The sequence below is a fragment of the Triticum dicoccoides genome, chromosome 6B (genome assembly GCF_002162155.2).
Source record: "Triticum dicoccoides isolate Atlit2015 ecotype Zavitan chromosome 6B, WEW_v2.0, whole genome shotgun sequence".
Classification (NCBI taxonomy): domain Eukaryota; kingdom Viridiplantae; phylum Streptophyta; class Magnoliopsida; order Poales; family Poaceae; genus Triticum; species Triticum dicoccoides.
Genome location: NC_041391.1, coordinates 61,299,274 through 61,308,566, shown reverse-complemented (window position 1 = coordinate 61,308,566; position 9,293 = coordinate 61,299,274). Strand labels below are relative to the sequence as shown.

General features: G+C 43.9%; 1 pseudogene; it reads right to left on the bottom strand.

Annotated features, from left to right (window-relative positions):
• Positions 1-747: 747 nt before the first annotated feature.
• LOC119325435 lies at positions 748-8,019 on the bottom strand (annotated as a pseudogene).
• Positions 8,020-9,293: the final 1,274 nt, after the last annotated feature.

The following is a 9,293-nucleotide window of genomic DNA, read 5'->3' as shown; positions in this document are numbered from 1 at the left end:
ATAGAGAGTCTCCTATTTAGTCACTTTCATATACTAGTGGGAATTCTTCATTATAGAACTTGGCTTGTATATTTCGATGGTGGGCTTCCTCAAATGCCCGAGGTCTTCATGAGCAAGCAAGTTGGATGCACATCCACTTAGTTTTCATATTGAGCTCTCATACACTTATAGCTCTTAGTGCATCTGTTGCATGGCAATCCCTACTCCTCGCATTGATATCAACTAGATCGGGTACGCACCTTGGCACGAGGGTGCCGGTCCAAACGTTTTGGTCAAGCGTGTAATGTTAAGTTAGTAGTGACCCAGGCTGCTATTCCGACGATAAGGGGCAATGAAAGCATGATATTATCACCATGTGTTCAAATGGGACTAACAACATCTGAAGTAACTGAAGCGGTAAATAGATGGCCGACAAAATGCACCTAAAAATACTGGTATTCGCTTAATATCACCTATTCATAATGCAGCCTCAGAAACCTCCAAACACCCATCCATAAACCTGTTGTATACATAAATAAAGATAAATATTATATCTTGAGTGCGAGGTAAAAGGGTGCATGTCAAGTAGTTCTAAACCAAACAAAGTACGAAATAGTGACATCAGGAGTTGATTGTAAAGTTATTAATTGTAAGTAAGCTAAAACAGAATGAAATGAAACTATATCAATAAGTTAAATGGAGATGCAGATATAGCAAGAAGTCAAATGGAAATAAAGATCTAATCAGAATCAAAATGATCGAAGCAAGTACTGTCCCTTATCTAACAAAAGAGCGTAGAAAGCATCATAGGAGAGTAAGCAAGCATACACGATGGAATGCATTTTCAGCAATGATAAAAAATGAACTACCGAAGAACCAGTAGGAAGCAAAGCTTGATCATATGCAGATCCGAGCAGGTATCTGCCAGTGACCCCAGCCCTTAGTAAGCCCCTTAACCCGCAAATTCCTTTTTTCCACCTTAGCCTTCAGATTCTGATCTTCCTGTCCTTCTCGTCGACACTGCCCGACAGGTACTTCATCTCGGTCTAGATTTTCTGCATTAGAGGGCGGTCAAATTCAATATCCATGGTGGCCTGAAGATGCTCCAAGCACCGAGGAGCAGCATTTTGCATGGCCCATTGGCATCCACAGCTGGGTCGCCATTGATCCTCATATGCTCTGCCGCTGCGGACGAACGCAACTGTGATGGCCAGAAGATAGCAGTAGCCGCCACAAGGCCACGGTAAGATGCGCATGTCTTGTACTTCACCTCGGGTAAATCATCTTCAGCAAGAACGACACTAAGCATAGCCTTCGGCCTAACCGTGGCAGAATGCTTCATCTATTAAAATATGTAGAGTGGCAAGTCATTTACGCATAGTACATACCACAACAGGAATACGCGGAAATATCAGGCTACTAAAGCAATAGAAACATGGAAATGCATTAGCCTTTATCGGTGACGGGTTTAGGACAAGCAAAGCAAACGTGCAACAGAAACCTGAAAAACAAACCAGAGATCTGCAACAACACAACGACGATGTAAACATGCTTTTAAGTAAGGCAGGGCACATTCTTTAAAGGCAGGTCACAAACATCAATCGTGTTGTGTGTTGACCACGATTGGCAAACACAAGCAGGTAAACTACAGAAGCCAAACGGCATGATACACAGTACACCATAGAGCAAGCATGAACAGGGTAAAAAATGGCTATTCACGGGATCTAAAGAATCTGATACACATTGGACTGCACAGCAAGCATCGATGGAGCTAATAGGACCATTCTACTACAAATCACATATCAAAAATATGCTCTGTGTGTCCTAGATCAACGACAGGTCCAATTGCATAAATCTCGAACAAATCTAGCACATGTTTTAGAGTTGACCAAGCAAACGGGGTCTACCTTGCTAGCTGGTGATGGTGTGGAACGGAGATCACGGTCATTGTTCATCGCACCGATGGAGAAGAGCTCCCTCCGTGTGCCTGATGCCATCGCGCAAAGAAAAGCTTGGGTGCCTGGATGCACAGATCAACGATCCTGTAAGAATATCACCACATTGTGGACTAAATTTGCGGAAGCTAGGGATTCAGAGAGATAACAAAAGGAGCAAGGATCTCACCTTCTACAGAAGAGGAGGGGAGAGCGCTGCCGTATATGTGAACTTGAAATACAAATCTAAACAACCTAGAAAAAACACCGAAGAGGGCAGGCGAGAGGAAAGAATCACCTGCAAGGAAACCAGCGAAGCAACTTCGAGCAGCACAGCCCAAGAGCACAAGCAGACCCCAGCCAGGACAAATCAACCAGCAAACCCTAGACAGATCCCTAAAGAACAACAAATCCCTGGATGAGCACATGTACAGCACAAAGGAGAAGACAATGAGAGAAGCGAAGAACAAACTCAGCCATCTCAGAAGCCTCTCCGGTGTACTCCCTCTCCGGTCAACTCGCAAGACAGCCCTTCCGGCACGCCATCGTCCCAACTGCGACACATCCAGAAAGATGAGGAACACAGGAAAAACAAGCAGAATAAAAGACAGGACCCATCCACGTCCGAATAAAATCCTACTGGCAAGGCAAATATTCATGCACACCTAGTATCAATTGGCTCAACAGTACTACTGCAAATAGAAAGTGTCACTGTTAGAGCATGACCCTATTTTTAGTGTAGCCAACAAATGAAAAAATAAGGTAGTTCATGTAGCTTTGAAGCTTAGATTAGAGAAGATTTTATTACATAGATAATCTCATTAGCAGTTCATGTGGTCTTACTTAGAAGTACAATTTGCACCCCAGCATACAATTCACCTACTTATTGCCATCTGACACAGTACAGTAAGTAAATAACCAAGGGAAAAACGTCAATTTGGTACTTTGTACTTAGTCCATACCAAATCGTTGTTTTTAGCACAATTAAAATCAAATGCATCTTTGCAGTATTTTTGAAAAATGTGAGCACAAAAGCGGGTGGTTATGACCACTTAACACTGCAATTGTTGATACATGCACCCATGCCTTCTGATCAATAAAAATGGAAATCCAGAGAAATAATCTCTGAGAAACAAATAATTCAAACATGTGGTGGTCTATCGGTGCTTGAAGTAGGCAATATAAAATCAAAATTACGCCAATGCAGGTTGTAGGAACAAAAAAAGTGAATGGTTAGTGGCCACAAAAGAGAGAGTTGGGTGCATAGTGTTTGTTATTCTTGGAAGCGTGAAACCATACATATGAATATTCCAACTATAATGCAGATATACAGATCGTTTTATCAGAAAATCGACACTCGATAAATGCATTTTGAAGTACAAAGGCAATTCATACCACACAACACAAACAACCCTACAGCCGGAGTCTAAATTCAGACACCCAATGAGAGATGACATATATAGAGAACCACGACATTTCAATAGTAAGTAATTTGACTAACAATGAATATTAGAGCTATAGTTACAACACTAAAGATCAGCGAGGAATGCTATGCACTTAGTCTAAAACTCACGTAAGCATATTGTACAATCAGCAGCTCAATTACTAATAATAATGAATAGATCTAGTTTGAACTTTCAAAACTATATATCCCTGATAACACTATCTAATTAAAATAGATGGGACATAAATATAGATCATCTCATTATTTTGGCAGGAGATAAAATAAATGGCATTGTTCAGACAATGGGATTCAGACAATACGTTAGCATGTGATAAAGTAAAAGGAGATCGATGTACATATTAGACTGGAGGTCACCATATGCAACACCTCCCTATCACTATGTTGCAGATGTAATCATAAAGGTCTCCAGGTCACAATGCACATGACAAAGTAAAATACCCAGAAAAGGAAATATCATCAGAGATAAAGATTATGGAGAGAATCGACCTTCAAAATCTGAGAGAGAAAACATGTGTAAATGCTAGTTCCAAGTGCCTTCCTATTCTTTAGGCCACTTCCAATCCGGAAAATAATAGGGGGTCAAGAGAGAGGGAGGGGGATAGAAGCCTGTAACACGGTAGGGTTGAGTCGAATAAGTTGCACGACAAAGGAAGCAAGCACATCCAGTGCCACCAGTCGCTAGTCAGAAGCAACTATTATTAGGAAAGAAGAGGTGCATCAGAATTACTCATTTTGGTACAAATAAATTAGATAATACCCAGATGGCAAACCAAATCAATTAGATAGTTATAGTCTAGCTTGTGCGCACAATATTGTGTTCTTTGTGGTGACTGTTGTGCATTGCTTCTTTTCAAGCAAGTAGAACTATACAACAAAAATAGGTAGTAAAACTTGCAGGATTTCACATAATTTTGTTTTGCAATTGATGGCATTTAGTATCGAAAATGCGCATCTGAGCCCAGGCTCAGATGCTCCCGCTCAGAAAAAATTCAAAACAAATACTAGAAAAATTCAAAAAAATCCAAAAAAATTTGTGTAGTAGATAATTTGTTGCGTGAGGTCCGCTGTAAATTGCAACTCATTTGGACATTTGAGTAGCTCTCAACAAAAAAGACAAATCGGGTCAAAACAGTTCATGAACAATGAACTTTTTATAGACCCCGATTTTGTCTTTTTTGCTGAGAGATGCTCAAACGTCCAAATGAGTTGAATTTTGCAGCAAACCTCACGCATCAAATTATCTACCACACAAAAAAATTGGAATTTTTTGAATTTTTCTAGTATTTGTTTTGATTTTTTTCATTGGCGCGGGTGCAGCTGAGCCTGGGAGCCAAATTAGCCTACTCATTTAATACTTGCAAGTCTGTCAATTTTAGTATCATCTTCACTGAGGATTCACTTGCCAAACTTAATCATTTTTTATCAAGGGTGTTCTATGGCAGTTAACCTGCAAATGTACGAAAACTGTATCTTTCTGCATGATAGCTTGATAAGCCCATATACATGATATAGTCCAGACTTGTCACTATGCTAGCTATTTACTCTCTCTAATTTTCTTTGGATGACATTTTAGGATGTGTGCAATCAACTTCAAAATTTGAGTACTGACACAAAGATAAAAAATCTTTTATCAACCCCTAAATCATTTTTAGGCATGAACCACTGATTAGAACTTTAGCTGGATCAAGCAAGAACATAGTTACTTCATAATATAGTTGTTGAACATAAGTGCATATGTTTCGGGCCCCTTGGGGATGGAGGGGGAGTTGGCATCCTATCAAAATAGTTCAGGCCTGCAAGAACGATATTGGCAAGACGTAATGGTCAGGAATAAACGACCAAGTGACATCAAACAGTAACATCGGCACATAACGACATTTATTAGCAAAGCTAATGTTGGATTACTTAAAGCTTCAAACAAAACACACAATGCTTGAACAGAAGGTAAAATACCCTGCTATTCCAGTAATAATGCATTCAAACTTTTAGGGAACAAAATGTTGGTCGGGTCCTAAGGCCAAGAACAAAAGGAAAAAAATAATACCTAAATGGTTAGCCCAAGATCGATGACACCATGTTTCAGCCGCTCTCGGAAGGTCTCAAGGCCCTTTCACGATATGTAGCTGAACCGGTGCACGTCAATGTCGATCTCGAAGTAGTTCGATCCCTACGTCACAATGAACAAACAGATGAAGATGTTTCAGTCAGGACTGGAGGTGCATCAAGAATTTCTAATTTGAGCACATGTGGGTTGATGGAGATGTGAGGAAGCATGTATAACTGGTTACTACCTTGTAGAATTTGTACTGGGGTCTTGTCAGCACTGGCTTCTAATTGTAGTACAAGCCTTCTCTCGGTTGCACTGATCTGCAGGTCTTCAGGGTTTACAATGCCGGCCAGGATTTTCAACCTCTCTGTGTAGGGCACGTTGTTTTCCACTGGGAACCCCTTGACTTCTCCATTTCCTCATTCATAACACTCCGCATGACCATGAACTCATCTCTAATTTGTTCATGGGTACTCAAAATGGGTTACATTATGATGCCATGGAAATGCAATCAATTCGGCTTACCTTGATGTTGTCCTTGAGCTGCGGAGAAATCTCCTTGTCGAAGCTGTCGAATATCTTGAAATAGAGGACCAGGCTTACACCATCGCCATCGTTCTCACAGAACACGGTAGTGGGATAGGTAGGCAACTGTACAGATCATTTATTAACCTGTTAAGCTCAGACTAAGCAATAATTTTCTCAAAAAAATGTACTAAGCAATCAACACTACTTGGTTAAGTAGGTGAAGAAACACGAGTGAATTACCTGAATGTTCACAATGAGAAGCGAAGGGAAGGAGTCGTGGGGCTTCAGCGACGGGAGCACGATGTGGTGCACTTTCCTTGCGCAAGCAAACATGTCTGCTCCGATCGAGTTGTAGGCGGAGCAGTTTGGGGCTGGGGATTTCCTCTTGTATCTGAGGTCAATTTCAAAAGCTTCAGTCAGGCATACTGACAGAAGAAATACACAGTGGATGAATGCATATCAGGAGTTTCAGTAACATTGCTTCGTACTTGAAGAAGCCTTCCCCCCTCTGACTCTGAACACCGACGGCTCGAGGACCAACAAACAGCCCTCTAACGGTTTCTCGTTGACTGAATACGGCAGCGTCAGGCCTGCTCTCGGCCGGTACAGGTACTTCGCCGAGCTAGCAGAATTGATCGTCAGTTTTGTCAGCAAAGCATAAATGAAATGCTGACAAACAATTTGAATGATACTGCTGGATCAGTAGGTGGAAGTGTTGGTGTTGACTCACTCACTTTGGTCATTTCATTGCCCTTGTACGATCTCCACCGGAAGGAGAGCCCAAAGATGGCCGATTTTTTCCTCTGGTGGTGCGGGCTGAACCCGGCGACGGGCATCGGCTGGACCTTGTAGCTCGGGATACAGCCCAGGAAAGGCCGAGGCGAGCACGACGCCACGCTCTACCATTCTTTTCACCCTGGCACACCTCCGCGTCCACGATGCTCCGGAGGCGTTGCACTGTGTTCACCAAGCACACCGCGTCCTTGCATGGTGCCACGTTCGTGCCACCTGTGACGTCTTCCAGGAGAGGACCTGGATTTGCAAGCAGGGGGAGCATCTGATGCTGAGTACACTTCGAGCCTGAAACTGCACTACAGGGCATGAGAAACCAGGGGAGCACAATACCTCGACTGACGTTGGAGTAATCATTTTCGTCGTCGCCGGAGTCGCCCGAGTCTCCCAGCATGATGACAGAGTCGTACCATGCCTCGTCGCAAATCACTTCAAAAACAAAACAAAAATCAGGGGTCTGGTCGAGTAGGTTAGCGCCGGCCGGAGAAAACGAGGCGTTGGTTGGTTTCGTTCGCGTCTCACCATTTCCTGCGTCCATCTAGATGCTTTGTCACTGCAGCTGCGTGAGATGGAGCATGACGATCGAGGCCTTCGCGCCGTCGACACGGACGACCCCGTGGCACCCAGCGAAGCGGTCGGCCATGTCGCCGTCGATTACCGTGGACACCTTCCAACGGAATTTGGTCGCCGTGGCCGAGAGGTCCTTGGGCCTCCTCCGCCGCCTCGTTGTCGACACGCAAGAACCCATTGTCAACACGCACACCTGGATGGACCAAACAAAGAAGCACACACTTCACATAGTTAACAGGACAAGGCCGGTGTTTTTCAGGAGACGACCCTTTGGTGGTCATGCTGAGGGAGGCCCGGCTAACTCGCCGGAGACGTCCACCTCCTTCACCCACCATCGTGCGGGGAGAGATGACCGTGCAAATCCTTTGTCGTGGGGCTCGGGCAAGGCAGAGGAGCTCATCAGCGAGCTGGATCTCAGCCGCCACGGCTGGATCTGGCTGGCTCGAATCGCACGTGACGCTTTAGGAAGAAGAATGACGGCAACGAGGCAAACTCATGACGGACGGTGATGGCATGGGAGGCGGCCAGATTTGACAGGGATACAGCCGCCGGTAGCCTCGTGCGTTGGGTGGGAGGCGGGTGACCTCGGGTCGTCTTCTCGCCCTCGCGCTGTGCGGCTAGGGAGGAAGAGGATTGCAGAGGCATCGCGGCCTGCGATGGAGAGAAGAGACATGGCTGGGAGGGCGGGGCAAGGGAGGTGAGGAGGCGGGGCTGGTGCCGTGGCAGCGAGAGGGGGGCGAGAGGACGAATGCGCGAGGCCGATGGGGGAGGAGGACAATTGGGAGCACGAACATGCAGCAGTCACCCTCCTCATCCAACCACGGGCCAACCAGCGACTACCATGCAACGGGCCGACATGTGAAAAGACAAAAATGCCCTCAGCGGACCACATAATTCACACGTGGTGGCACGAGATCTTTTACCGCGGGAGGTAACTATTCATTGCCATAGGGTCTTCGGTTCGATCCGGCGGCCCAAATCGTCCGCGGGCTTGATCCGACGGTCGAATATCCATCAAACCAACGAAACGGACGGTCGGATGTGCCAAATCGCTGAGGAGGCTTGGTGAGAAACTCCTCTCTTATTTCTGGATTGATGGGCATCTTCATAGTCCATTGGTTAGCCACGTTGATGTGAGACTTTCTTTTTTTGTCTTCTCTATATTTACCTCTATCATCATACTCTATTTCATCTGTAGTGCTATATCCATGGCTCGTGCTCATGTATTGCGTGAGGGTTGAAAAAGCTCGGCTTGGAATCGGGGTTCTGCATGATAAATACTTTGTGTTAAGAAGACAGAGCATGACAAGATTATATGATTTTGTAGGGATATCTTTCATTAGCGTTGATATTTTGAAAGACATGAATGTTTATTGGGATGCCTGAATATTGATGTCTTTATGTCAAATTATAGACTATTGCTTTAAATCTCTTATGTCTTAATATTCATGCCCTGATTAGATATATGATCAAGTTTATGCTAGGTAGCATTCCACATCAAAAATTATATTTTTTATCATTTACCTACTCGAGGACGAGAAGGAATTAAGCTTGGGGATGTGATGACCCACAAGTGTAGGGATTGCAACAGCTTTCGAGGGTAGAGTATTCAACCCAAATTTATTGATTCGACACAAGGGGAGCCAAAGAATATTCTTGAGTATTAGCAGTTGAGTTGTCAATTCAACCACACCTGCATAACTTAGTATCTGCAGCAAGGTATTTAGTAGCAAAGTAGTATGATAGTAATGGTAATAGTAATAAAAGGCAAAGATAGTAATAGCAATATTTTTGGGTTTTGTAGTGATGGTAACAATAGCAACGGAAAAGTAAATAAGCGAAGCACAATATATGAAAAGCTCGTAGGCAATGGATCAGTGATGGATAATTATATCGGATGCGATTCCTCATGTAATAGCTATAACATAGGGTGACACAGACCTAGCTCCAATTCATCAATGTAATGTAGGCATGTATT